Source organism: Lissotriton vulgaris, chromosome 11 (genome assembly GCF_964263255.1).
Source record: "Lissotriton vulgaris chromosome 11, aLisVul1.2, whole genome shotgun sequence".
Lineage (NCBI taxonomy): Eukaryota > Metazoa > Chordata > Amphibia > Caudata > Salamandridae > Lissotriton > Lissotriton vulgaris.
Genome location: NC_141699.1, coordinates 644,658,130 through 644,685,458, shown reverse-complemented (window position 1 = coordinate 644,685,458; position 27,329 = coordinate 644,658,130).

Sequence of the window (27,329 nt, the reverse complement as noted above, 5' to 3'; positions counted from 1 at the left end):
TGGACGGCACCCAGGTGATGTCGCCTGGGTGCCGCACTGGTTTAGGGATCCTACAATGCAGCACAGAAAAACAGCGTGGGGCGTCCCGGGTGGTGCGGGGGGAGGCCTCGTCAGTAGCGGTCTGTGTCCAGTGTCACATGGCTGACACAACATGTACGACAGGCACCCAGGTGATGTCCAGTAAACTGCCGCACTGGTTTTGGTATCCTACAATGCTGCTCCGAAAATTGGCATGCGGCGGCACGGGGGGGGCGTGGGGGAGCCGGCGTGAACGGGCCTCCCCAGGTGGCGGCCATCTAGCTGAGTTGCGCTCGCTCTTGCGGCCACAGCGTCTCGCTCACCATGTTGTTGAGTTGCTCCCACTCTTGCAGTGCAGCGATAGGCGGCTGCCACATGGCTCTTAAAATGGCGGACAGCTCCTCGGTTTTAGGCCTGGTCCACTGAAATGGCCCTGGGACACTTTGGAACTCGGACGCTTGCCTGCTAGGGCTTGGGCTCCATTCTCGAAAAGCGTCCCCTCAGCCGTGAAGATTGTATAAAAGTCTTGGGGGCCCCCGACTCCCGCAGGCTTCCGGTGGGGAGCGGCTGCCATGATTGCTCGCGGAATGACCACGACGGAGCCACGAGATGGTGGTGCTCTCATGCTGACGCCAGCTTCAGTCTGAATGATCCAGAAACAAGGTAGGGCTTTCATCGTTTGGGAAAAAAAAATGTTCTAAACCAATGAAAAGTGTTATTTTTAGGTCATATGACCAAGCCTTCCATCTTTAGGAAACCAAAAGTAAAATGAACCAATGAAAAGTTTTATAAACAAGTCACATGACCTGTTATGCGGCATAGGGCTACAAAAAGCGTAGAAAATCCGTTGGCACGTGAGGCGGCGTCAGTAGCGGACCGATGTGCGAATAGGCCGAAGGCAGCACAACGGGCCGAGATCCGGATGGTACCGAGGTGGTGTCCAGCAAATTGCCGCACTGGTGTGGCCATCCTACAATGCTGCGCCGAAAGACGGCGTGTCCAGCTGAGTTGCGGTCACTGTTGCGGTACAGTGACTCGAACGCGCCGAGATCCGGATGGCACCGAGGTGGTGTCCAGCAAATTGCCGCACTGGTGTGGCCATCCTACAATGCTGCGCCGAAAGACGGCGTGTCCAGCTGAATTGCGGTCACTGTTGCGGTACAGTGACTCGAACGCGCCGAGATCCGGATGGCACCGAGGTGGTGTCCAGCAAATTGCCGCACTGGTGTGGCCATCCTACAATGCTGCGCCGAAAGACGGCGTGTCCAGCTGAATTGCGGTCACTGTTGCGGTACAGTGACTCGAACGCGCCGAGATCCGGATGGCACCGAGGTGGTGTCCAGCAAATTGCCGCACTGGTGTGGCCATCCTACAATGCTGCGCCGAAAGACGGCGTGTCCAGCTGAGTTGCGGTCACTGTTGCGGTACAGTGAGTCGAACGCGCCGAGATCTGGATGGCCCCGATGTTGTGTCCAGCAAGTTGCCGCACTGGTGTGGCCATCCTACAATGCTGCGCCGAAAGTCGGCGTGGGGTGCCCCGTTGGCTTATGAGGTGATGTCAGTAGTGGACCGATGTGTGAATAGGTCAGAACCAGCACAAGGCACCAAGATCCGAATGGCAAGTCCTGGATGTTGAGTGCCTCAGTTGAGAGTTCTGAGCAGTGCTTGTAAGACTGTCTGAAGCTTATTTGCACCTGCTGCAGCTTCACTAGGTCCGGCGGAACTTTTTTCCTTTTCCTTTCTGCTTCTTTTCCTACAATGCGTTTCATCTGAAGACACGACCAGGTCCCTGAATGTGTGCAGGGGGACGCTATTGATTGAATGAAAATGGCGGCTTGACACAAAGCTGACTCAAGCGTTACTGTTGGTGCTATACAGACAAAAATTGGTTTTCAGTTTGTACATTCTTCAGGTTTTTTTTTTCCATCCAAGTCTGATTGAGAGTTTGTAGAAAAATGGCTTCAGATTTTCCACATACTACTCTTCAACATTCTTCCTAAATGTAACAATGTGAAACTCACTAGGAGAACGGCTGTTTCTGTTTCCTTTCAAAATGCTGCCAACAATATTTTCTGAATGGAAGACACCATCTTGTAGCATAAAGGGCCGAAAGGGGTTCTGGTCTGGCCGATGGTTGGTGGAGACATTTTGACTATATCTTGGACCTGCCCGGCCTCGCCCAAAATGGCGCCGGTATAAATGGGACTCGTAACTCCTTGCCCGCAAATGTATATCTAGAAAATGTTATTGTAAGTGGCCCTGTCGTATTTTAATTACAAAATGTACGTCCACCGATTCCGCAACTGTTAGACACCTTTGTTCTTGTCACCTAATGGCCCGCTCGTTACGTTCTTCTACAGTGTAAATGTCTCCTCATCATATACGATTTCAGTTTGCTCCGTGGCCGGCCCACGTGGTTATAGGCCCGTATTTGTATACTGACATTTTCACAATAAAGGTTTTTAAAACAAAACACGGTAGTAGTATTTACATTTGTAAAGTTTTTACTTTTAGTGACTGTTTTGGAATCAGTAAAAGGCAAGTGAAATAAAGCAGTCCAATTACATGACGGATAAAAGGTATAATATGTAGGAACGCAGTAAAGATAAATGGTCAAGGGCAGTTGTGTTTTTCATGTCTGCAACATAAAGTGATCGATAAGAATCTGATAATCAGGCGTATCGGCGACTAAGACAGCAGGCCGAATCTCTTTTACTCAACGGCTCCGTCATGGAAGGAAGAAACGCCCTTTTTCTCGAAAAAGGAATATATTTTACTTGCAAGACAGTTGTAAATTTTCCGGGAAAGTACATTAGCCTGGAATATTATAACATATGTTTGAAAAAAAAATATTGTTTGAAAATAATAAAAAGCGTAATTTTTAGGTCATATGACCAAGCTTTTCATCATTAAATTAACAAAAGTAAAATGAACCAATGAAAAGTTTTATTAACAAGTCACATGACCTGTTATGCTTACGTTACGCGCTGCGCGCCGCGCCTCGGATCACTTCCGGGTGCGCTAACGCGGCGTGTCATAAAACGCATTACGCGACAACGTAGGTCAAGAATATAGTCTAAATGTCTCCACCAACCAGCGTTCAGAACACAACCCCTTTCAGCAGTCCAAAAAGTTCTGTTAAATGACAACAGAGGGGACAGGCAACAAGAACCATCAGTCAAAGAGGGGAGGGCAAGTTCTTCTCTTCCGGTTCATGTTGGGGCGCTACCGGAACTGATCGAATTGGTAGTCTATAGTGTTTCTGGATGTTTCAGACTAAAGCTGGCGTCAGCATGAGACCACTACCATCTCGTAGCTCCGTCGTGGCCATTCCACGAGCAATCATGGCAGCCGCTCCCCACCAGAAGCCTGCGGGAGTCGGAGGCCCCCAAGACTTTTGTAGAATCTTCACGGCTGAGGGGACGCTTTTCGAGAATGGGACCCAAGCCCTAGCAGACAAGCGTCCGAGTTCCAAGGTGTCCCAGGGCCATTTTAGTGGACCAGGCCCAAAACCGAAGAGCCGGCCGCCATTTTGAGAGTCCTGTGGCAGCCGCCTATCGCTGCACCGCAAGAGCGGGCGCATCTCAACTACATGGTGAGCGAGACGCTGTAGTCGCAAGAGCGGGCGGTAAACAGCTGAATGGCGGAAGAGGCACAGTGTAGCAAAAGCGGGCGGAATGGCAACTAAAACGATAAAGGGGCGCCCCACTACAGCTTGTCTTCAGGTCAAACGGATTGTGGGACAAGGTCCAGAATTGAAGAGTCATCAAAAGGCAAAAAGTTCCGCCGGACCCCGGGAGCCGGCCGCCTATGTCGGGGGCGATCTCAGGCTACACCAGTGCTATAAGACTTGGGGAGGGTGTCGGAGCCAAGCGTCTTCTCCGAGTCCATGGCCATCACACCGCCCCTCAGGGGCCTCCGTCAAGCTGTTTAGGAAGGTAACATATCACATTGTTTTCTAATGCAGTCAGGTCCACAAACGACACTCACTTACTTTGAGAATAGTGAAGCTGCAGTAGGTGGAAATAAGCTTCAGACAGTGTTACAAGCACTGCTCAGAACTCTTAACTATGGCACCCAACATCCAGAACTTATGCTATTTGAGAATGGTAGTGACATCGAAGCATCTCAGGGACCAAAACCATTAACGTACTTTCACGTATGAAAATCTTACTTGGGGAGGGGGCAGGAGCGAAGCGCCCCCTCCCAAGCGCCCCCTCCCAGTCAGCGCCACCACACCGTATGTTGAAAATCTGAAGCCATCGTTCTACAAAGTCAACCAAACTTGGATTGAAAAATCTAGAAAAATGTACAAACTGAAAACCAGTTTTGGTCTGCATAGCATCAGTAGCAACGCTTGAGTCAGCTTTGTGTCAAGCCGCCATTTTGATTCAACAAAGCACAGGCATTGAAAAAGGCTGAAATTCAGAACTCTAAACTATGGCACCCAACATCCAGGAGCTTGCCATCCGGATCTTGGAGCCTTGTGCTGTTTTCGATCTATTCACACATCGGTCCACTACTGACATCATCTTATAAACCAACGTTATGTAAATAGTTTTTTAATAAAATGTTTTACCCTGTTTCTTTGCTGGTGTGTTGTCTATATTTTTAATATTTGCATAGGGTTTGTCGTTATTTTGTGCGGGATGGGTGATGGAGCCGAGCTGTCTTGCAGCCCTCATGGTGTGGAGCTCAGTTCATCTCACTATTTTCGTATTTCTCATGAAGGGTTGTTCCTAATATTTCTATTTTAGCGAGGTCAAAAAGAGATCCAATTAGTGGCCTACTGATTTTGCTCAATTACTTTTATTTTTTTACACGATTTTTCACTATCTGCAAAGACTAAACAGAGTATTGCGACTTTGTGCTTGTTTGTAAATAGAGAATGATCCAAAGAGAACCAATTCTAAAACAGTAAATGCTTGGACAACAATCAATCAAATGGAGAGACAAGGAGGCACGACGGATTACAACGGGGGTAAAGGCCTGCGTTAACTACCCTTCAGTATCTGCAAAGAGAGAGTACTACTAAGACAAAAGAGGGGAGGGGGGGGGTGCAGCGTTCAAAGCACATCAGCGTGCATAAATACGAAAATGTTTTTATCTATCACGTACTTGACATTTTAAAGCTTTTCATATTTGCTATTAAAAAACCAATGAAATTCACAGAAAAAACCATAGGTTATAGTGGATATATAGTTAGGAATTTGCATTTACAAAACCTTGAAAATTCAATGAAAAAACCATTGGTTTTAGGCCATATATAGTTAGGAATTAGCATTTACAAAACCTTATTTTACTCGCATAAAACCATTGAAATTCCATATATAGTTAGAAGCGCTAACTATATATCGCGCACCCGCAATCCACTGCTGATGATGTCACATATTACATCATTCATGACATGGTCAGTGACATCACTGATGACATCACTGATGACATCTCAAATGACATCACTGATGACAACTCAAATGACATCACTGATGACATCTCAAATGACATCACTGATGACATCACTGATGACAACTCAAATGACATCACTGATGACATCTCATTTGTCATCACTGATCACATCACTCATGTGATAATACAATGAACCTCTTCAGACTCTAATATAACCTTACATACACTCAGTATAAACAGACACTCACAGACTGTCACTCATCCATGGAGTTACTCACACACCTAGTCAGTCATGCAAAGAATCAATCACACCTCCATTTCCTCAACTATAAAGTTATACACATCTTACTTATTCAAACATATAATAACACATATTTATTCTCTTATATAATCCCTGATACAAGCTCACAGTGATCGATACAGCCACTCACACATTCACTGGCTCTTATGTTCAGTTATTTATATATCTCAACTCTCACATGTATTGTGTTTTACATACGTACTTACTTGCACATGTAGCAATGAGAAATCCATTCACTCACCAACACACACATGCATAGTCAACCGCCCATATAGCTGTTTCCACATGCACTCTTGAACTCATACTCCTAGTGAATCAACTGCTTACACATCTATGCACAGAGTCACGCACCTCCCAGCCACCCACACACACACTCAGCCTCCCATTCAAATACTTGGGCAACCAATCAATAACCCATATGGCCACTCTTATAGCTACTGATCAACACATGCAGCAGCTTACACAACAACAAACATACTGATGCACAAATTAAGACAGTTTAGTCACTAACCCATGCACTCAGTGAGACACATTTAATCACTCACTCATACAGTCAGTCATGCACCTACTAAATTCTTCAGCCAGACACTTATACATCCACTCATTCTTCAATATGTGAAACATATTTAAACTTTACAGACACATACAATCACTGGATGTTGTGATCAGTGATGTCATCAGTGATGTCATTTGAGATGTCATCAGTGATGTCATCAGTGATGTCACTGACCATGTCATGAATGATGTAATATGTGACATCATCAGCAGTGGATTGCGGGTGCGCGATATATAGTTAGCGCTTCTAACTATATATGGAATTTCAATGGTTTTATGCGAGTAAAATAAGGTTTTGTAAATGCTAATTCCTAACTATATATGGCCTAAAACCAATGGTTTTTTCATTGAATTTTCAAGGTTTTGTAAATGCAAATTCCTAACTATATATCCACTATAACCTATGGTTTTTTCTGTGAATATATATATATATATATATATATATATATATATATATATATATATATATATATATATATATATATATATATATATATATATATATATATATATATTACCTACTGGCGGTCGCCAGTAGGTATATATAGTTAGGATTTTTTCTCTATGGGATTTTTGAAAATTCTATGTCTAATAACTTTGGCGTTTGTGGACGGAATTGGCTGAAATTTTCAGGAAAATTGAACATTTTGTTTCTGAGCAGCCCCTGACAATTTGGGGGGGTTTCATCAAGGGGGGCCGAGAAAAAAGGGGGGTCCCAAAACGCGTTTTTCCCATGTTAATTTCCATAGGGCGGTTGGCCTCACTTTTAGCTCGAACGGCTGAATGGATTTGCACGAAACTTGGCAAAATTGTAGGGACTGTTAGCCCGATGTGCCTTTGCTAGGTCTCAATATATGTGCTCCAGTGGATTTTGAGTAATTTAGGTTCAAAAAAAGATATATATCTGGGCGGAGCCTAACCACACATCTGATCTGATTGGCTGTCAGCACTTCATCCAAGAAGTGTTGGCAGCCATCTTGGGACCAATATACATGATAGCACCTCATTAAAAAGCATTGTAGTTAATAGAGGGTTTTAGGACTTTAGTTACATTATAAATCATTTGTTGATGGTACCATACTCGTTTTAGGAATTGTGGTGGGTTCTAAGGTGATTTTACCATGTGAAAAAACCTTCTGCTGTGATATCATGAATATTGTTTGAAAGAAAACTAATATCTCATGATTTTCCCACAGTGGTTTGGAAGGGGATCTATAAGCTAAACTGAAAGCATATTTTCTGTAAATTCACATTATCTTTCTCAGTCATGTGAAAATGAAGTCTGACATTCTCAGTAAAACATGTACATCCAACAAGGACATAGACTGTCAGTTGATTCCTTTGTGTTCTACTGCAGCCTCCTAGAGTGTTCTAAAGAACAACTAGAGCGCTAACAGTCCTACTTATTACAAAGGTATGGCACACCTGAAGCCATCTTGATTGGAATAAAGTGGTAACTCTTAAAACATTTAATGTAAAAAGAAACAACATGAGGGGGTATATTTTGCCATAGAAAGTATGATTAGTGCTGCAGAATGAAAAATTAGGGCACATTTTGAGTGACTTCTCAAATCCTTTTCTATTTCATTAAAACATTCTGACATGCAGTCTCCCAAAATGGCCACCAGAGACAAAAGAGCCCAAATGTAGCCCAAATATCACCCAGATGTAGCCCAAGTATAGCCCAATGACAGAATGTCCCAGAGTGTTCTAAAGAACAACTAGAGCGCTAACAGTCCTACTTATTACAAAGGTATGGCACACCTGAAGCCATCTTGATTGGAATAAAGTGGTAACTCTTAAAACATTTAATTTAAAAAGAAACAACATGAGGGGGTATATTTTGCCATAGAAAGTATGATTAGTGCTGCAGAATGAAAAATTAGGGCACATTTTGAGTGACTTCTCAAATCCTTTTCTATTTCATTAAAACATTCTGACATGCAGTCTCCCAAAATGGCCACCAGAGACAAAAGAGCCCAAATGTAGCCCAAATATCACCCAGATGTAGCCCAAGTATAGCCCAATGACAGAATGTCCCAGAGTGTTCTAAAGAACAACTAGAGCGCTAACAGTCCTACTTATTACAAAGGTATAGCACACCTGGTGCCATCGTGATGGGAATAAAGTGGTAACTCTTAAAACATTTAATTTAAAAAGGAACAAAATGAGGGGGTATATTATGCAATAGAAGGTATTATTAGTGCTGCAGAAAGAAAAATTAGGGCACATTTTGAGTGACTTTTCAAATCCTCTTCTATTTCATTAAAAAATTCTGACATGCAGTCTCCCAAAATGGCCACCAGAGACAAAAGAGCCCAAATGTAGCCCAAATATCACCCAGATGTAGCCCAAGTATAGCCCAATGACAGAATGTCCCAGAGTGTTCTAAAGAACAACTAGAGCGCTAACAGTCCTACTTATTACAAAGGTATGGCACACCTGAAGCCATCTTGATTGGAATAAAGTGGTAACTCTTAAAACATTTAATTTAAAAAGGAACAAAATGAGGGGGTATATTTTGCCATATGAATTATGATTAGTGCTGCAGAAAGAAAAATTAGGGCACATTTTGAGTGACTTCTCAAACCTCTTCAATTTCATAAAAAAATTCTGACATACAGTCTCCCAAGATGGCCACCAGAGACAAAAGAGCCTAAATGTAGCCCAAATATCACCCAGATGTACCCCAAGTATAGTCCAATGACAGAATGTCCCAGAGTGTTCTAAAGAACAACTAGAGCGCTAACAGTCTTACTTATGACAAAAGTATGGCACACCAGAAGCCATCTTGATTGGAATGAAGTGGTAAGTCTGAAAACACTCAATTTAAAAAGGGACAACATGAGGGGGTTAATTTTGCCATAGAAAGTATGATTAGTGCTTCAGAAAGAAAAATTAGGGATCATTTTGAGTGACTTCTCAAATCCTCTTCTATTTCATTAAAAAAATTCTGACATGCAGACTGAAACATGCACTTTGAATACCAGCAGCAGACGTCCCTGGTGAGCAGTAGCTTTACTACAGTGATCTAATGTGCAACTAGAGTGCTAACATTCAGAATTTATGGCAAATGTGTGACACATCTGAATGCCTTCTTGATGGAACCAAAGTAAACAAGCATTGAAAATGCAATAGATCTCACCCTCGTTTAAGTTAAAGCCATTCTGTTGTAATGAGGTGGCTTTTTAGCTTTGCTTTTATTAGTGTTTTTTCAACTTTCATGTAAATAACATGCATCTGTATGCATATACGTATATGTATGCATGCATTTATGTTTCTATTTATATAGATATACAGATGATATATGTTTATATATGTATGTATATATATATATATATTCACTGAAAAAACCATAGGTTATAGACCATATATAGTTAGGAATTAGCATTTACAAAACCTTGAAAATTCACTGAAAAAACCATAGGTTATAGACCATATATAGTTAGGAATTAGCATTTACAAAACCTTGAAAATTCACTGAAAAAACCATAGGTTATAGACCATATATAGTTAGGAATTCGCATTTACAAAACCTTATTTTACTCACACAAAACCATTGAAATTCCATATATAGTTAGTTGCACTAACTATATATCGCGCACCCGCAATCCACTGCTGATGATGTCACATATTACATCATTCATGACATGGTCAGTGACATCACTGATGACATCACTGATGACATCTCAAATGACATCACTGATGACATCACTGATGACAACATCCAGTGACTGTATGTTTCTGTAAAATTAAAATATGTCTTACATATTGAAGAATGAGTGGATGTATAAGTGTCTGGATGAAGGATATAGTAGGTGCATGACTGACTGTATGAGTGAGTGATTAAATGTGTCTCACTGAGTGCATGGGTTAGTGACTAAACTGTCTTAATTTGTGCATCATTATGTCTGTTGTTCTGTAAACTGTTGCATGTGTTGATAAGTAGCTATATGAGTAACTATATGGGTTATTGATTGGTTGCCCAAGTATTTGTATGGGAGACTGAGTGTGTGTGTGGGTGGCTGGGAGGTGTATGACTCTGTGCATAGATGTGTGAGCAGTTGATTCACTAGATGTATGGTTTCAAAAGTGCATGTGGAAACAGCTGTATGGGCGGTTGACTGTGTGCATGAGTGTATTGGTGAGTGAATGGATATCTCAGTGCTACATGTCAAAGTAAGTACATATGTAAAACACAGTACATGTGAGAGTTGACATATATAAATAACTGTGCATAAGAGCCAGTGAATGTGTGAGTGGCTGAATGGATCATTGTGAACTTGTATCAGGGATTGTATAAGAGAGTAAATATGTGTTAGTATATGTTTGAATAAGTAAAGTTTGTATAACTGTATAGTTGAGGAAATGGAGGTGTGATTGATTCTTTGCATGACTGACTAGGTGTGTGAGTAACTCCATGGATGAGTGACAGTCTGTGAGTGTCTGTTTACACTGATTGTATCTAAGGTTATATTAGAGTCTGAAGAGGTTCATCGTATTATCACATGAATGATATCATCAGTGATGTGATCAGTAATGTCAAATGAGATGTCATCAGTGATGTCATCAGTGATGTCATTTGAGATGTCATCAGTGATGTCATTTGAGATGTCATCAGTGATGTCATCAGTGATGTCACTGACCATGTCATGAATGATGTAATATGTGACATCATCAGCAGTGGATTGCGGGTGCGCGATATATAGTTAGTGCAACTAACTATATATGGAATTTCAATGGTTTTGTGTGAGTAAAATAAGGTTTTGTAAATGCGAATTCCTAACTATATATGGTCTATAACCTAATATATATATATATATATATATATATATATATATATATATATATATATATATATATCTCAAGCCAGACATCTCCTCCATTGGATTCGATAAAGCAGGACACAGCGGGGCTTTGTTTTTCCCAAATTTATTAAAACAGGTTCGCATGACCGGTTTCGGCTGAACGCCTTTCTCAAATGCTTTCAGTCCTGACATCTCTTCTCCCACTCAAATTGATTGTTAGCTCCGCCTTGCCTAGTGGTGGTTGGCTCACTGCACCTAGTCATTCTTCACGAATAACAGGGGACTACCAGTCCCATAATGCCGCAGAGTAATTATTCTGTGCAGTGGGGTGGGAAAGTCGATGTAATTAATTACAGAAACCTTCATGACCCATACTTTCGTCCACCAACCTCGGTTTTTAATAAACAGTCTCTCGAGGCGCCGTTCTTACTGAAAGCGCCTCCACTCTATATATATATATGTATATGGCTTCAAAGAGACTTAGGTATTGCCTGCTGCTGCTCCAAAATGAAGGGCACGTCATCTACAGGGACCTCCCAAGTTGTAACGACCGGATTCTCTGACCTTTAACGTCACCCGACGATATCTTTAACGTCTCCCGACAATATCTTTAACGTCACCCGACGATATCTTTAACGTCACCCGACGATATCTTTAACGTCTCCCGACGATATCTTTAACGTCTCCCGACGATATACACTAATGGGGCACTAATGGGGATTCACCTTTAAAAGTTATTTCCCAAATTAAGTTCACACTCTCCCCCCATCATCAGTTACCTTTTCAGAAGGGCATATCCCATCCTTCTGTATGTTAACACCTGGTTAAAAGGAAAGGTCAATCCCATTCATAAAAACAACATTCAGAGATATTTATCATTAAATCTTTATTCTACAATTAAACATGACAGAATGAGCAAAAGAAACATGAGTTAAGTTAGTCGCTACCTATAACCTAAAAAGGGGGGTAAAAATGAATGATTAGATATCTTCTACACTATGCTCAGAACGCCTCACCTTAGACGTGTGTCTTTCCATTTCAGCAGCGGAACTGATCCCTCTCTCTCTCTCTCGCTTTGTCTTCAATATGCTCGGGACTCTGCTCTCCCTCTATGGCTCACGAATACACGTCTGCACCGCTACGCCTCATCTACGCTGCCATGGTTCCGAAATACTCTAACCCTCTTCTGGACTTAGTCTCTGCCACTCCTGTATGATGTCACTACAGGATCCTCAGTCACTTTCCTTCTTCGTTTCAGGATTTCAATTAGCAGATCATATCTAGGATGATATATAGGCTGATTGATGTTTATCCCTCTGAGGCGGAAGCCGGAGGTTTGCTTGCTTACTTGCACTCTGTGTTATCTTGACAATTTAAAAAACGATTGATCACTAATCCGTTTATTTTAAAAATTGTATTATATTTTAATCAGGTGCTATTTTACACCTCCGCCCCCCCACCTCAATGCAAGATTAATTCGCTGAGGCTTTTGTACATTTCTTCCCACAGCGCCGCTGTACTCAGGCGCTGGGAAGCTTTCACGATCACTTTGGCCGCCATCTTTCATTGGGAAGGCTGGCCGGTTTGCTCTGCTCCCCTCCCGCCCTCTTAGGGTATTTAAAGGGCGTTACTCACAAACCCAGTAGCTGATTGATGTTTATCCCTCTGAGGCGGAAGCCGGAGGTTTGCTTGCTTACTTGCACTCTGTGTTATCTTGACAATTTAAAAAACGATTGATCACTAATCCGTTTATTTTAAAAATTGTATTATATTTTAATCAGGTCTATTTTACACCTCCGCCCCCCCACCTCAATGCGAGATTAATTTGCTGAGGCTTTTGTACATTTCTTCCCACAGCGCCGCTGTACTCAGGCGCTGGGAAGCTTTCACGATCCCTTTGGCCGCCATCTTTCATTGGGAAGGCTGGCCGGTTTGCTCTGCGCCCCTCCCGCCCTCTTAGGGTATTTAAAGGGCGTTACTCACAAACCCAGTAGCTGATTGATGTTTATCCCTCTGAGGCGGAAGCCGGAGGTTTGCTTGCTTACTTGCACTCTGTGTTATCTTGACAATTTAAAAAACGATTGATCACTAATCCGTTTATTTTAAAAATTGTTTTATATTTCAATCAGGTGCTATTTTACACCTCCGCCCCCCCACCTCAATGCGAGATTAATTCGCTGAGGCTTTTGTACATTTCTTCCCACAGCGCCGCTGTACTCAGGCGCTGGGAAGCTTTCACAATCACTTTGGCCGCCATCTTTCATTGGGAAGGCTGGCCGGTTTGCTCTGCGCCCCTTCCACCCTCCTCCCGTTCCTGCCCAATCCATGCATAAGAACAACAGATTTGCCCGTCCGCGCCGGCGGCGCGCCGAAGGCGCGCCAAAGGCGAGCCCGTCTGCGCCCGTCCGCGCCTGGCCCGGGCCTAGGGCCACCCCCCCTGGTTCGCCCCCCTTGCCCCCACGTATTTATTACTCGGCTGCCCAGCTCCAGCGTCTCCGCCCCACGACCAGTCAAACATGCATCATATCCCATCCAAACTCTCTGTTCACTAACCCAGTCACTTATTGCCCTGGCTGTCACACCAGGATACCTCCTATCCGCAAACCCCAGGGTGGAAAGCACCACTCCATAAAAACCCATATTATAGCACTCACGAATGTCCGTTCGCTTGGCAAACATAGCCAAGACATTCACGAGTTGATCCATGATTATAAAATAGACCTTCTGTTCATGACAGAAACATGGATGGGCCAAGCATCCGATCCGGACCTAGTCATAGCCGTTCCGGCAGGGTATACCACCCATAGATTAGACAGGCAAACCAAGAAAAAAGGAGGGGGTATTGCCATCATTGCTCGTGACACCTACACTGTAAGGTTCACTTCTATTCCACAGACTTCCTGCGAAGCCATAAAATTTGCAATTAAACTGTCCCCATCATACACCTTTAAAGGGATCCTCCTTTATCGCCCTCCAGGGCCCAGACACGACTTTATTGGTTCTTTTAGGTCCTTTTTGGAAACGTCTGCACTTGATAATTCCTTCACCATTCTAGGTGATTTTAACTTTCACTTTGATGTTCCTGACAACCCCGATACAGCCACGCTATCAGCCGACTTGGCTACCTTCGGCCTTATTCCCCTGGTTCATTCACCCACGCACGAAGGAGGTCACACGCTAGATGGCATTTTTTCCAATGCCACGGGCTTCCAAGTCACACAAATACTTCCCTTAACTTGGTCTGACCACCACCTCATCCTGACATCACTACAAATACACGATTCCCAGGTCAACAAATCCAACCCCAACCCTCGCCAACCTTATTTGGCATGGGATGACATAGATGAATGCAGGCTGAAGACCACGCTCAACGATACCTTCCCCACCTTATCTCCAGACCCCAATACTGCTACTTCCCAATATCACAACTGGGTTAGTTCAGCAGCCAAAGACCTGGTTCAAGTTAAACAACGGTCACGTAATAGATCTACCCCTTCGGCCCCGTGGTATACGGATGAACTACGCACACAAAAGCAACAGTGTCGAAACAGAGAGAGACACTGGCGGAAAGATTATAATCAGGAAGCCAAATCCTTGTATAAAGAGTCGGTAGCTAAATACAAAAATCTTATTTTTGACGCTAAGAAAAAGCACTATTGTAACAAAATCGAAGCCGCTCAAAACTCGAACAAATGCCTTTATGAGACCACTAAACAATTAGCAGGTTCTTCTGTGGATCTCACACCTCCCCCGTCCCAAGCCCTTTGCGACGCTTTGTCCAAGTTCTTTTTTAGCAAAGTTGACGACATCTATTGGATCTTTGCCAATTCCTCAACCCGTTCCCATAGGTCCCCCACCCACCTTGACGGACCTATTTTTCATCGGTTCAGAGAAGTGTCTTGCTCTCAGGTATTAAATATCGCATCCACCATCAAATCGGGGTCAGCCCTGGACCCCTGTCCCACGAAGGTTCTGCGGCCTATCATGGAAGCAGTTCTTCCAGCCATAACTGAAATCTGCAACTCCATGTTTTCTACAGGCACTTACCCAGATACCCTTAAGAAAACACTCATAAAACCGCTTCTTAAAAAACCCACCCTTGATAAAGAAGAACTCAAAAGTTACCAACCCATTGCTAGTCTTCCACTACTAGCCAAAATAGTGGAGAAAATCATGAACGCACAACTCTCTCTCTTTATAGAGGAAAATAAATGTTTGGACGAATCTCAGTTCGGCTTCCGCCGATTCCATGGAACCGAGACCGCCTTGGTCAAGGCGGCGGATGATATTAGATCTATTCGGGATGCGGGAGGCATAGCTGTCCTGATCCTACTGGATCTATCGGCTGCCTTCGACACGGTCGACCACACCACCTTGGTCGACCGTGTCGAGAGTATAGGCATCCGAGGCAACGCTAAAAATCTTCTTGCCTCCTTCCTGGCTAACAGGACCCAGGTTGTAACTGTGGGACCTTTTGAATCCTCACCCTTGTCACTGCCATGTGGAGTTCCCCAAGGCTCATCCCTTAGTCCGACACTTTTCAACATTTATGTGTCGGACCTTGCCAATGTCATCAGAGCACACGGGATGAGCCTAACATCCTACGCAGATGACACCCAATTGGTCCTCTCTGTCAAGAATGACGGGCTTCAAAAAGCCAACATGTTCAATCAGGGTATGCAGGCAATTGGGAGCTGGATGGCCCATAACTGCCTGAAATTAAACTCTGATAAATCAGAAGTCGTTATTTTTGGCAATCTTTCCCCGGAGTGGTCCCCCTTATGGTGGCCCTCACCCATGGGCCAGCCCCCAGACCCGGTCAACAAGGTGAGGAACCTGGGTGTTCTGTTCGACAACCGTCTGAACTTTCTACCACATGCCAACCAGATTTCCTCCTCAGCCTTTTACAAGCTACGGCTTATTAAGAAAATTCTGCCCTTTTTGCCCGAAAATGCCGCCAAAACATTGGTGAGCGCCCTGGTTCTCTCCACCCTAGATTACTGCAACGCTCTGTTCCTAGGTGCCCAGGAGAGAGTGTTATCAAAAATGCAGGCCATCCAGAACGTGGCCGCCAGGCTACTAGGGTGAACCTCTAAATACCAACCGGTGTCTCCTATCATAAGACAACTTCACTGGCTTCCAGTGAAGAAGAGGATCAAGTTCAAGTCATTGTGTTTGATATATAAGGCCTTACATAATGCCGGACCAGTGTTCTTCACTCAGAACTTAACCCCCTACTGCCCTTCCAGAACACTGCGTTCCTCCAGCTCCTTTGATCTGGTGGTCCCCCGAACCAAAACGGTCCATTGGGGTGACAGACGATTCCTTGTAGCTGCACCGAAGCTGTGGAACACACTCCCTCTCTCTATCAAGGCCAGCATCTCCCTCTGGTCTTTCCGAAAAAATCTTAAAACCTGGCTTTTTAACCTATGATCTTTTACTCTTTACTTCAGCACCCCTTGTGGGTTAAACATTGCAGTTACTAGCGCCGAGATGCCCTAGGGCCTTCGTTCGCGCTTTACAAATGTTGTTATAAATAAATAAATAAATAAATAAATAAATAAATAAATAAATATCAGTCTCTATGCACCAGCCTTTGGACCAACTTCTTCTGGCTACTCCACACGTTACTTTCTCCCCTCTCACTCCTCGCTCCTTGATAATATAGAGCTCTCTTTCTCTATGGAAAATTCCGGTATTAGGCCGACTCCCACCAAATTCCTGTACCAGTCCCCGGCTCCTCTCGCCTTCCATAGTGGCCACCTGCGTATTGCGTCTAGAGCCTAGGAGACAAACACATTCCTTTGATAAGGGCCAGTCTTGACCGGTTCCTCACTAGCGAATAACAGAATGAATTCTAAACACTACCTTTACCCTGCAAGCGCCTCGGACAGTCGAGGCAGAAGTACAAAATGGCTTCTCTCTAGCTTTCGGGCCTGCAGGCCCAAGAAAACGGAAAAAGGCACTAAACCCTGTCAAAGCGCATAGTTAAGCCCTACAAACGAACGTAAATGCAACTAGGACTGAGATGGTAGTGGATTATAGTCACCACCAGTCTGAAAATAGACTAAAATTACCCTGTCGCTACACAAGTACGGTCCAAAATATTGCAAAATCCCTTGCAACACAAGGATGATGATGACATGTCTTCCGAACAAGCCTGCTGTGAGGGCGAAAGGCGTACAGCAGTAACCGACAAATAAAGTGATTTTTTCACAGAAGACACAGTGTTGTCATCCTTGTGTTGCATGGGATTTTGGCATTCTTTTTATACTCTTGTAAGTGACTCTTCTATGTTTGTGGTGTCATAGCAGAACAGAAAATAGCCCATTTTACAGCATGTAGTAAAATCGCCTAATCATCGGCCGATGACTAGGCGCAAGGATGACAAGCAAGAATTGGTAACAGACATAGACAAAACACTGGTGCTCTTTAAAACAGTGCAGAAGGTCCCTCATTCTGTAAGTTCAGTGATGCGCGGCGTTGTGAGTAGGTGAGCCATGGAATAAATTTGGCAGTTTTGGAGGCATAATTGGTGTGTTAAAAAGGGGCTATGTTTTTACTTGTGTCCCTAGGTGTGATTGTAGTTGAATCTTATTAAAATTCAAATTAATGCAGTGGCCTATGCTCCCATTCCGGGTATGAGGCATGCGTGCCATGTGGCACGAATTAAATCCCTGGAACTAAGTGTACTCTCATAACTAAATGGGGAACAGGTAATACAGGGCATCTGGTGTTGCCTTTGCATGAGAGAGCCCAGAATGATAGCTATACTACTATGGTGCACTCAGGAGGTCATGTTGCTAAACACGTTAAGTGCAGGAGTTCGAGCAGGTATGCTATACTGTACTGGTCTGTCACAGCATGTCACAGTCTGTATTGGGATGTGTAGTGTCCCCAGTTTACCTAATGCTGTACGTAGAAAGTGTGCTTAAAACTGAAATCACTATTAAAAAGGGAAGAGTGTGGAAGTGCCGTGAAATTTGAGTGTGAAACCCAAAGTCGCACTGGAAACTGGCGAGACTGGTGCAGTGTTTAGAATGAGATCCTAGGGGTGAGAGTGTAAAAATAAGTGCGTTTAAAAATGGACAACCAACTCGAAGTCCGCCGACTTTTAAAATCCATAAGGTCAGTGATATCCTAGAAATAACTGGAGCAACTTCAAATTAAATGAAGTTGTACAAGTCTTCACTAAGATTCAGTCCTGCTGGGGCCTTAGTGTTGAGTTAAATTATATATCTAGATTTCAGTTGTCTTAACAATTTCTCCCCGTTGCCCCCTCGCCTGAGCAATAGGATACAGTCAATTAGACAGTATTTGAGTTGGTTATAAGAAGTACAGAGGACAGGGAAGGGATATTTTTCTGGAAGGCAGTAAGGTTTCACAAACGACAAGTTCTTCATATTTGGGTATCTTGTTTAATGACTATGATACCTGGTTAAAATCCATAACTGCGAAGGATATTGAGTCTTTTTTTCTGCGCCTAGCTGAAGAGAGAGCTTCAGGGGAGCCTGTGAAACCCTGTGTGTTGAAACATCATTTAACACTTAACACTGGAGGGATGGAGCCATACCTGTCCTTTGTTGCAAGTGGGCTTGATAGAATGCTGCTTTTTTAGGTTCAGGTTAGGATCCATTCACAGATTATTGTCATTTCCTACAATGAATGGCTGGTCATATAATTTACCAGCTTGCCCGTGTGATTCTCAATCAACTCAGACAACATTACACACAATGTTTTTCTGTAAATTGTATGCAACACAAAGAAAAGCACTACTTGTACCTGCATTAAGGGAGTTTGATCTAAGACAGTGTCGTATTGCACTAATTCATTTGCAATTCCTTGAAAATGTACACATTGCCTGGAGGATTGCTGTGTACATTAAAAGAGTGCTTCGAATCAGGAAAATAATGTGACGGGATAGTAAGGAGCAGAAGAGGTTGGAGGGTGACCGGTGATATGTGATATGGGTATTAATTCTTCATATTCACAATTGTCTTTTTGAATGAATCTCATAATTGATCTGATCCTGTCTTAGCCTATTTTATTACCGGCACAAGGGGGTCCTCCTAGGTTTAGTAATGTTTTATTAAATGGAAATTTTATAAATACAGAGAAATTTAATTGTCATGAACTCGTTTTAAATATTTGCACCTGTAACTCTTTTTATTGTGCCTTTATGATTGCTTTTCTACAATCGAATAAAGCTTATTTTGATTGATTGATTGAGCTGATTCAAATTTTTCTGGTGTGCATCTTTAAAGTGCCTGGCGACAGGATATGTCTGGTCACTATTGACATTTCCTCTGATGTGTTGCAAGATTTGTAGGTGCACTTGGAGCTTAGTGCTTCCTACATATCTGAGCCCGCAGCTACAGGTAAGAACGTAAACTGCTAAATCTATTCTGTAAGTGAGCTTTTTCTGAATGACTATGGTTTTGTTCCTGAATTCCGCCTTGATTTGGGTGGTGTTAAGTCTAAACCTACATGCCCTACAGCTACTGCACTTGAAAAACCCTTTGACGTTTGATAGACAATTGGTTACATTGGTAATTTCAGGGCTGTTTCTGACTACTGCGTCGTGCATAGAGCTGGCTCTCCTGTAGGTGATATCAGGCCTAGGAGCTACCATGGGTCCTGTTGTGGAATCAGTTTTAATGATGCCCCAGTGTTTGTTAAAGGTAGACTTCAGTGCCCGTGCCATTGTGTTATGTGTGCTAATGAGGCGCGTGGTCACCAAGCTTTCTGTGGTCAGTTCTGGTTGAGTGTCCCTATTGTTAGTGTTGTCTGTGGATGTTCCTAGTAATAGCTGCTCTCTGGGAAAGCATTGGCTTTGGTGATGGCTGCAATAATGGTCTTTTCAGTGCAGCCTCTGGCTTTGAATCTCATGTGAGACTCTTTTTGGCACCTGATTAAGCCTGTGGTGTTGCTGCAGATTCCGCGCAAGCGCCGCATTTCCCCATAAGGAATGCTTCCTATTAAATGTTTTGGGTGGAAGCTGGTGGCATGAAGGGTGGAGTTACCTGCTGTGGTTTCCTATGAAGGGAGAACTGTAGTGTGTTATCAGAGACATATACTTTTACATCTAGAAATTTCACTGATTCAGTGCTCACGGTTGCTTTAAACTCCAAATTATAATCATTACAATTGATCGTATTGATGAATGATTTAGCATATATATATATACATATATATATATATATATGTATATATATATACACACACATATATATATATATATATATACATATATATATATATATATATATATATATATATATATATATATATATATATATATATATATATATATATATATATATATATATATATATATATATATATATACAGCCTATAGAAATAGAGGCTAAATAATTCCCAAATTACATCAAATTACATTGAGTTTTTTATTTAAAGTGCCCCACAACCATTCAATATTTCTGTAATACAAAAACTGAAACTTTAAAGTGTACAACATTATCTTTATTTGAAATGAAAATGCAAGGTATTGAAGGCATTGTTAGCCAATAGGCTGCATTGAAAAAAAATAACAGAGAAAACTGGCACTATGCTTTAAAGACCTCTATGACCTCCTGAAACCCATCATGCGTCACAGATGACAGTTAGGTCAGGTATTTTTTAAGGTGATATGAACATTCAGAGTATAAAAAATATAACAGATGTTTTAACCATTTGTCCAGGGAGGAGGGAGGGTTGTTTATGACTGATGAGTATTCCCCTGGAAGAGAACTAGGATTGCAGGTAAGCAATTTGTCCTTCTCTTCCACAGGATGCTCATTAATAGTCATAAGCTCTAAATGGAATAGCTAGCCCATCCCACACCCCTGCGGATGAATAGAACCATTGAACAGCAGCTGAAAACAAATTATCCAACGAGATTTCTTAATGAAACCTGCCCTACTTGAGCATCTACCTGAATGTCTCAGTCAAGATAATGATACTTAGCAAACTATATATGATCTCCATGTTGCAGCCTTGCAAATTTCGGCAATGGGTACATTTCTTAACACAAGCCGCATTACCCTTCGTAGTGTGGGTCTTGAAGGTAAGCACTTGTTGGCTAACTGGTAGGCAAGCACTATGCAGGAGACTATCCACCTAGAAATCGTTTGCTCGGAAAAAGCTATACCAGTTCTCATTGGATCATAGTTGATATAAAGATGATCAGATTGTCTGATATCTTTTGTTTTGTCTAAGTAGAACTCAAGGACTGGCTTAAGATCTAATGAATGTAAAGCCCTCTCCGCTGACATGGAAGGGTTAGGAAAAAATTTGGAAGAGAAATGGTCTGATTAATGTGGAAATCAGAAATCACCTAGGGAAGAAAACTCAGATGTGTCCTCATGACCACCAGATTGTGTTCTTTAGCACAGAGATGCTAGATTTCACTGACTCTATGTGCTGAAGTAATAGGAACCAGAAAAGCTGTTTTCCAAGTAAGGTGTTGCAATGAAGCTTTGTACATCAGTTCGAATGGGGAGAACATTTGCTTTGAGAGCACCACATTGAGTTTCCACTGGGGAAAGGTGACCTTCGCAGGAGATATACCTTCTTTAAACCCTGAAGTAAATCATTGAACCAAGGAATTTGAAAGAAAGAAATCTGTGTGGGAGATTTTCTGTATGCAGAAATAGTTGCTAGGTGTACCTTTTTAGATGAAAAGTGCAGACCAGACCTCGCTAAAAACAGGAGATGAGGTAATATTACAATTTCTTGGCCCCAAATCAGATGATGGCCATTCTTAGCACACTACAAGTAAAACCATTTCTATTTAAATACATAGGATTTTCTAGTCAAGGGCCTCTTGGACTCTTTTGAAATGTCCATACAGTCCTGCGATAGTCCTAAGTGTCCATACTGGATGAATTCAGGAGCCATGCTTTCAAGCTCAGTAAGGGCAGGTCACGATGGAAAATATTTCCCGAAACTTGTAAAGGGGATCCTATCTGCATGGCAACCTCCTGTATGGCCTTTCTGATAGCTGTAGCAGGTCCCGGAACCACCACTGGTGAGGCCGTTCAAGTGCTACAAGAAATATTCTGGTCTTAGACCTGTAGAATTTGTTGATTACTGCAGGAATCAATGGAAGTGGGTGGAACACGCAGAGAAATCTCAAGGACCAGTTGATCAAAAGGGCATTCCCCTTCAATCCTTTTTGGGGGAGCCTGGGTGTGTAGTTTTAAAATTCTTGTTGTTTTCATCTGCAAACAGGTCGATTTGTGTTTGCCTTCATTCCTGAAAGATGTCTTGAGTGATGCCTTTGTTTAGAATCCATTTGTGAGCTTCTGTGTAGTTGCAACTGAGAGAGTCTGCTTGGGTGATTAGTGCTCCTGACAGGTGAATGGCGGAGATTGTCAGGCCCCTGGCCATTAGCCACTTCCTGATGGCTTGTGCTTCGAGCAATAGGGGACAGGACTGAGTTTCTCCTTGTTTGGTCAAGTAATGCATTGTGGTTGTGTTGTCTATTTGTATCAGGAAGGAGTTTGTCTTTATGGATAGATAAAAGGACTTCAGGGCGAGATGGACTGTCCTCTGCTCCAGTGAGTTGATGTGATACAGCTGCTCCTTGTCCCACCACAAGCCTTGAGTTTGTAGAGAGCCCATGTGAGCTTCCCAACCCTGGAGGGAAGCATCCTTGATAAGAGAATGTGTGAGAAGTTCCTAGTGAAAGTGGGCTCCTACCATAAGGTGTTGAATCTGCATCATAAACGTGAGCAACTGTCTGGCATCTTGTGTAAGGACCACTTTGTTCTTCCAGAGTGTTTGAAAAATGAGATCACTGATCGTCCAGAGCTTGCTGCAGTGGCCTCATTTGTAACCTGTCATTGAGGACAATGAAGATGGAAAAAGCCATCGACCCCAGCGGAGATGTCACTTCTCTGGCTGATTGGTGAGGAGTGTGGAGGAGAGTGCAACATTTCATATTGATTGAGGATAATCTCTCCTCTGAAGGATACACTCTTGCATCTTTTGCATCTAGAGTTGCTCCCAAGTAGCGTATTTTTTGAGTCAGTACTTGCATAGACTTTTTTAAGTTGACTTGTAAGCCCAGAAAATGTTGGGTTTCGAGACAGATCTGAAAATGGAGAATATCTGCGAGCTGCAAGGTAAGAAGCATCAGCTGCAGCACTGATGACCGGGTTTGAAACCAGGCCGCCTTCTTGAAGACAGCAAGTCCCAGAGTGATCTGTTGGACCTCCCCAGTAATGCAGAGGAACTGGCAACCTTCATAAAGGATGCAGGCATTCTGCAAATCATTTTTCCTACAGAATCTATTTGTTTGCTGTCCTTACCTGGAAGCACTGTTGATAACGTCTCAGTATGCCCTTTTCTTGTGACAACTATAATCACCAAATCTGGAGGAGGAGCAGATCTCAGGAAAAGTGGGTCTTGGTCAGGAGTCTTGTATTTTTTAAGTATACCTGATGGTGGAGCCCATAGAGATGCTGGAGTCAGAAAGATTTGCATAGCAGGTTACAGTAGACCATAGGTAGAAGTGGTCTGGGAGACGTTCTGTGATGAAGAGTCCAGACTATGACTGATGATTAAGTGACAGGTGCAGGAATGTCAATACTCAGCTCGCAGCCACTCTGATGAGTACAATATTGAAAGTGATGAGATCATCCACCGGAGAGATCCTCGCTGAAGGTGAGTCAGATAATGTTGGTGAGTAATTTTTCCCGATGAGCTAGAGGCTGTGGACCAGGAAAAAGTCATGTGCCTGTCTCGGCGAGATCTAGATCGGCGAGTCATCAAGATCTGGACGCTGTACTTCTTTGTGGTGTACATCAGGATTTTTGTCTCTTTGGAGTCCTGGATGGTGATCTTCGTCTCTGCGGACTCCATTTACCAAGGCTTTGTAGCTAACGGTTATGTTATGGCATCGGATTTGGAAAGTGCATGGCTGCCTCAGCAACAGGGCCTCCCAGCGTTAGATCCGTAATTACCAGACAGTGGAAGAGATCAGAACAGGTGGATTATTCAGGAAAAAGCCAGGTCTTTACTGCATTCCTGAAAGCCCCATGATTCTGAATACTCCTAATAGTGCATGGAAGGGAGTTCCAGAGGGAAGAAGCTAAGGCACGGAAAGACCGACCTCCAGCTCGTGCTCCTTCTAACCCAGGAAACACGTGCCAGATGTTGTTCAGAAGAGCACAGCGCTCGTTTAGGAACATAAGGAATACGAAGATTAGCTAGAATGGGAGGGGGGCTTTAGCATAAATAATCCTGTGAGAGATGCACAGTGTCATAAAAAGAAATCTCTTCTCTACCGGAAGCCGATGCAGCTTACGTATGGAATTGGCGATAGAGCAGAAATGAATGTATTGATTACAGAAATGCTCTGTATGCTGGGATCCCCCTCTATCAATCCTGCCAGCTTCAGCTGATCCAGAACCAAGCAGCCAGGTTGGTTTTCCGCCAGCCCAGGACAAGCTCAGCGAAGCCCCTCCTGAAGAGCTTGCACTGGCTCCCTGTGACCCAGCGCTGCCTCTTCAAGGTGGGCTGCCTGACTCATCAAGCCCTTGCCCAACAGGGCCCGGCATTTATCTCCTCCCGTCTTCATCGATACATCCCTTCTCGAGCCCTCCGTTCCTCGAGCTCCAATCTGTTACTGTCATGCCCGTTTAAACGGAAAAGATTGGGCAGATTGAGATTTGCCTCCCAAGCTCCCCTCTTTCAGAACTCTCTCCCCCCAGGTCTCCGTCTTATCCCTTCCTACCTCAGCTTTAGAAAGGCGTTGATAACCTGGTTATTTTCTCAAGCCTTTGATTAGTCATCTTCCTGTTCAGGTTATCAACTAGCAGTTCCTTTCCCACTGTCCAAAGCGCCAAGAAGCCGTTAGTGAACGTGCGCTCAATAAATTCCTTTTTTTCATTTCATTTCATTTCAGGGTGGTTGAATAGAGTCCGGGCAGTGGCATTCTGCGCCCTCTGAAGATGATTATTTACAGCTTTATTGGCAACCGAGTACAGGGAATTACAATAATTCAGTCTAGAGAGTATGGTAGACTGGAAACCCGAGTAGAGGCTTAAGACCATGCAGGAATCCAAAACAAATGCCATCCACTGAAAAGTTAGAGTACAGTCAACCCAGACTCCCAGATTTTTTACACTTTCCTTAAATGGTGGGGTTACTCCCAACGCAGTGGGCCAGCAGCAATCACTCCATAAATGTGTGTCTTCCCAGGAGAAGACAATTCAGAGAAAGGGATGCACACCATGTTTTTCAAGTCTTTCCAAAACTTATCCAATTATGTGAAAGAATGCGTGCGCCTTGGCAAAGTGCCTTGCCCATTTTGGCACTTGAATTTATAACAATATAGTGAAATGAGGCGACCTCTTGCCCCAAACCAATCGCACAGCAGTATGGCGCCTTCATGGCTGAATTTTCAACTGCTGATCCGTTATTTAATCCATGTTTCGCATTTTACTCCAACTTTTTACTCTTGTCTTTTCATTCAACTTGTTTTATACTCCACACGCGGGATGTATTGCCATTTTTCCAAACTTCTCATGTAAAAACTGTGCCCATCCAAGCCTCTTGCTTAAACACGACAGATGCACAGGTTCGTTCCAAGCAGTGTTTATTTAAGACCCAATGCATTTCGGGCGGTGAACGCCCTTCGTCAGGGACACTCCCATGTCACGTACACACTACGTGACATGGGAGAATGGAGTAGTTTTAACTTCTAGAGCAGTTCCCCTGACGAAGGGCGTTCACCGCCCGAATTGCATTGGGTCTTAAATAAACACTGCTTGGAACGAACCTGTGCATCTGTCGTGTTTAAGCAAGAGGCTCGGATGGGCACAGTTTTTACATGAGAAGTTTGGAAAAATGGCAATACATCCCGCGTGTGGAGTATAAACAAGTTGAATGAAAAGACAAGAGTAAAAAGTTGGAGTAAAATGCGAAACATGGATTAAATAACGGATCAACAGTTGAAAATTCAGCCCTGAAGGCGCCATACTGCTGTGCGATTGGTTTGGGGCAAGAGGTCGCCTCATTTCACTATATTCCCAGGAGAAGAAACACTGATTTGTTTGCATTCAGCTGCAAGCAGTTGACTGCCATCCAGTCCGCGATGGCCATCATAGCATTCTGGCACTTTTTAGACAGAGTGATCATAAGCTGAGTGTCATCAGCATGGTCGACCAGAGAGGCCCCTACTTTTTTGCAACATCCGCTAGGGGTTGTATGTATATATTAAATAACGTCAGGCTCAAAGCTGAACCCTGCAGGACCCCGTGACGTACAGTGTGTATCTGAGAGCCATAGGGAGGGGAAATCACTTGAAAGGATCTATCTGATAGAAATGATGCGTACCAATTTAGAGCGTCATCTCCAATGCCTATCTCGTGTAGACGTTGCAGCAAAATCTTAATCAATACAATGTTGAATGCGGTGCTGAGGTCAAGAAGGATCAGAGCTGAGGTATTGCCCTCATCCAAGGACCTCCATAGATGTTTAGTGACTGCCAGCAGGGTGGATTTGGTGCTGTGGCAAGGTCTAAAGCCATTCTGCGAAGGGCCAAAATTTTCGTTGGACTCAAGAAATTCAGTTAGAATAGAGGTGATGTAAGACTCAGTGAGAGATATTGATAGGTGGGTCAGTAGGAGATTTTTCTGCAACTGGTGACCCAGGATTCCCTGAAGGCAAAATCCTAACTTTTGAAGAGAAAGACCGGCTTCTCGATCTTCTTCCCTTCGACGTTGATCTAGACCTCTCTGGGTCAGAAGTGATACAATGGACACCAAACTTCCTTTGTCGGTGGAATTGAAGTCCCTGGTGAGTGTTGAAGTCACCTGGGAGTACGTCGACGATGAGCCTGGTGATCTCGAGGCCTGCTTTGATGTTGATCTTCTGTGTAATGCTGACTGGCTCAAAAGCAAATGCCTCACTTTAGGCCTAGATGTCGATGTATGATGTTTCATCGTCGACTTTCCTTGGGTCAACAGGGCTGTCGATAAGCGCCTTGACAGCCATCATTCCGACGTCGGACTCTTCGATGTTGAAGGATGCTTTGGGTGGCACTTTCGACGTCGATCCATATGCCGACGGCAAGCAGGCAGGTATTTCTCTTGAGTGAGGTCAGAATCTTCTGTTTTTGAAGAGAATTTTCTGACAACACAATAAATAAAGGGAAAAACACGATGCTCCAGGATCCTAGCTGAAGGAGCCGGAAACTAAACTTTACCTAACTATCACCTATAGGGCAGGAG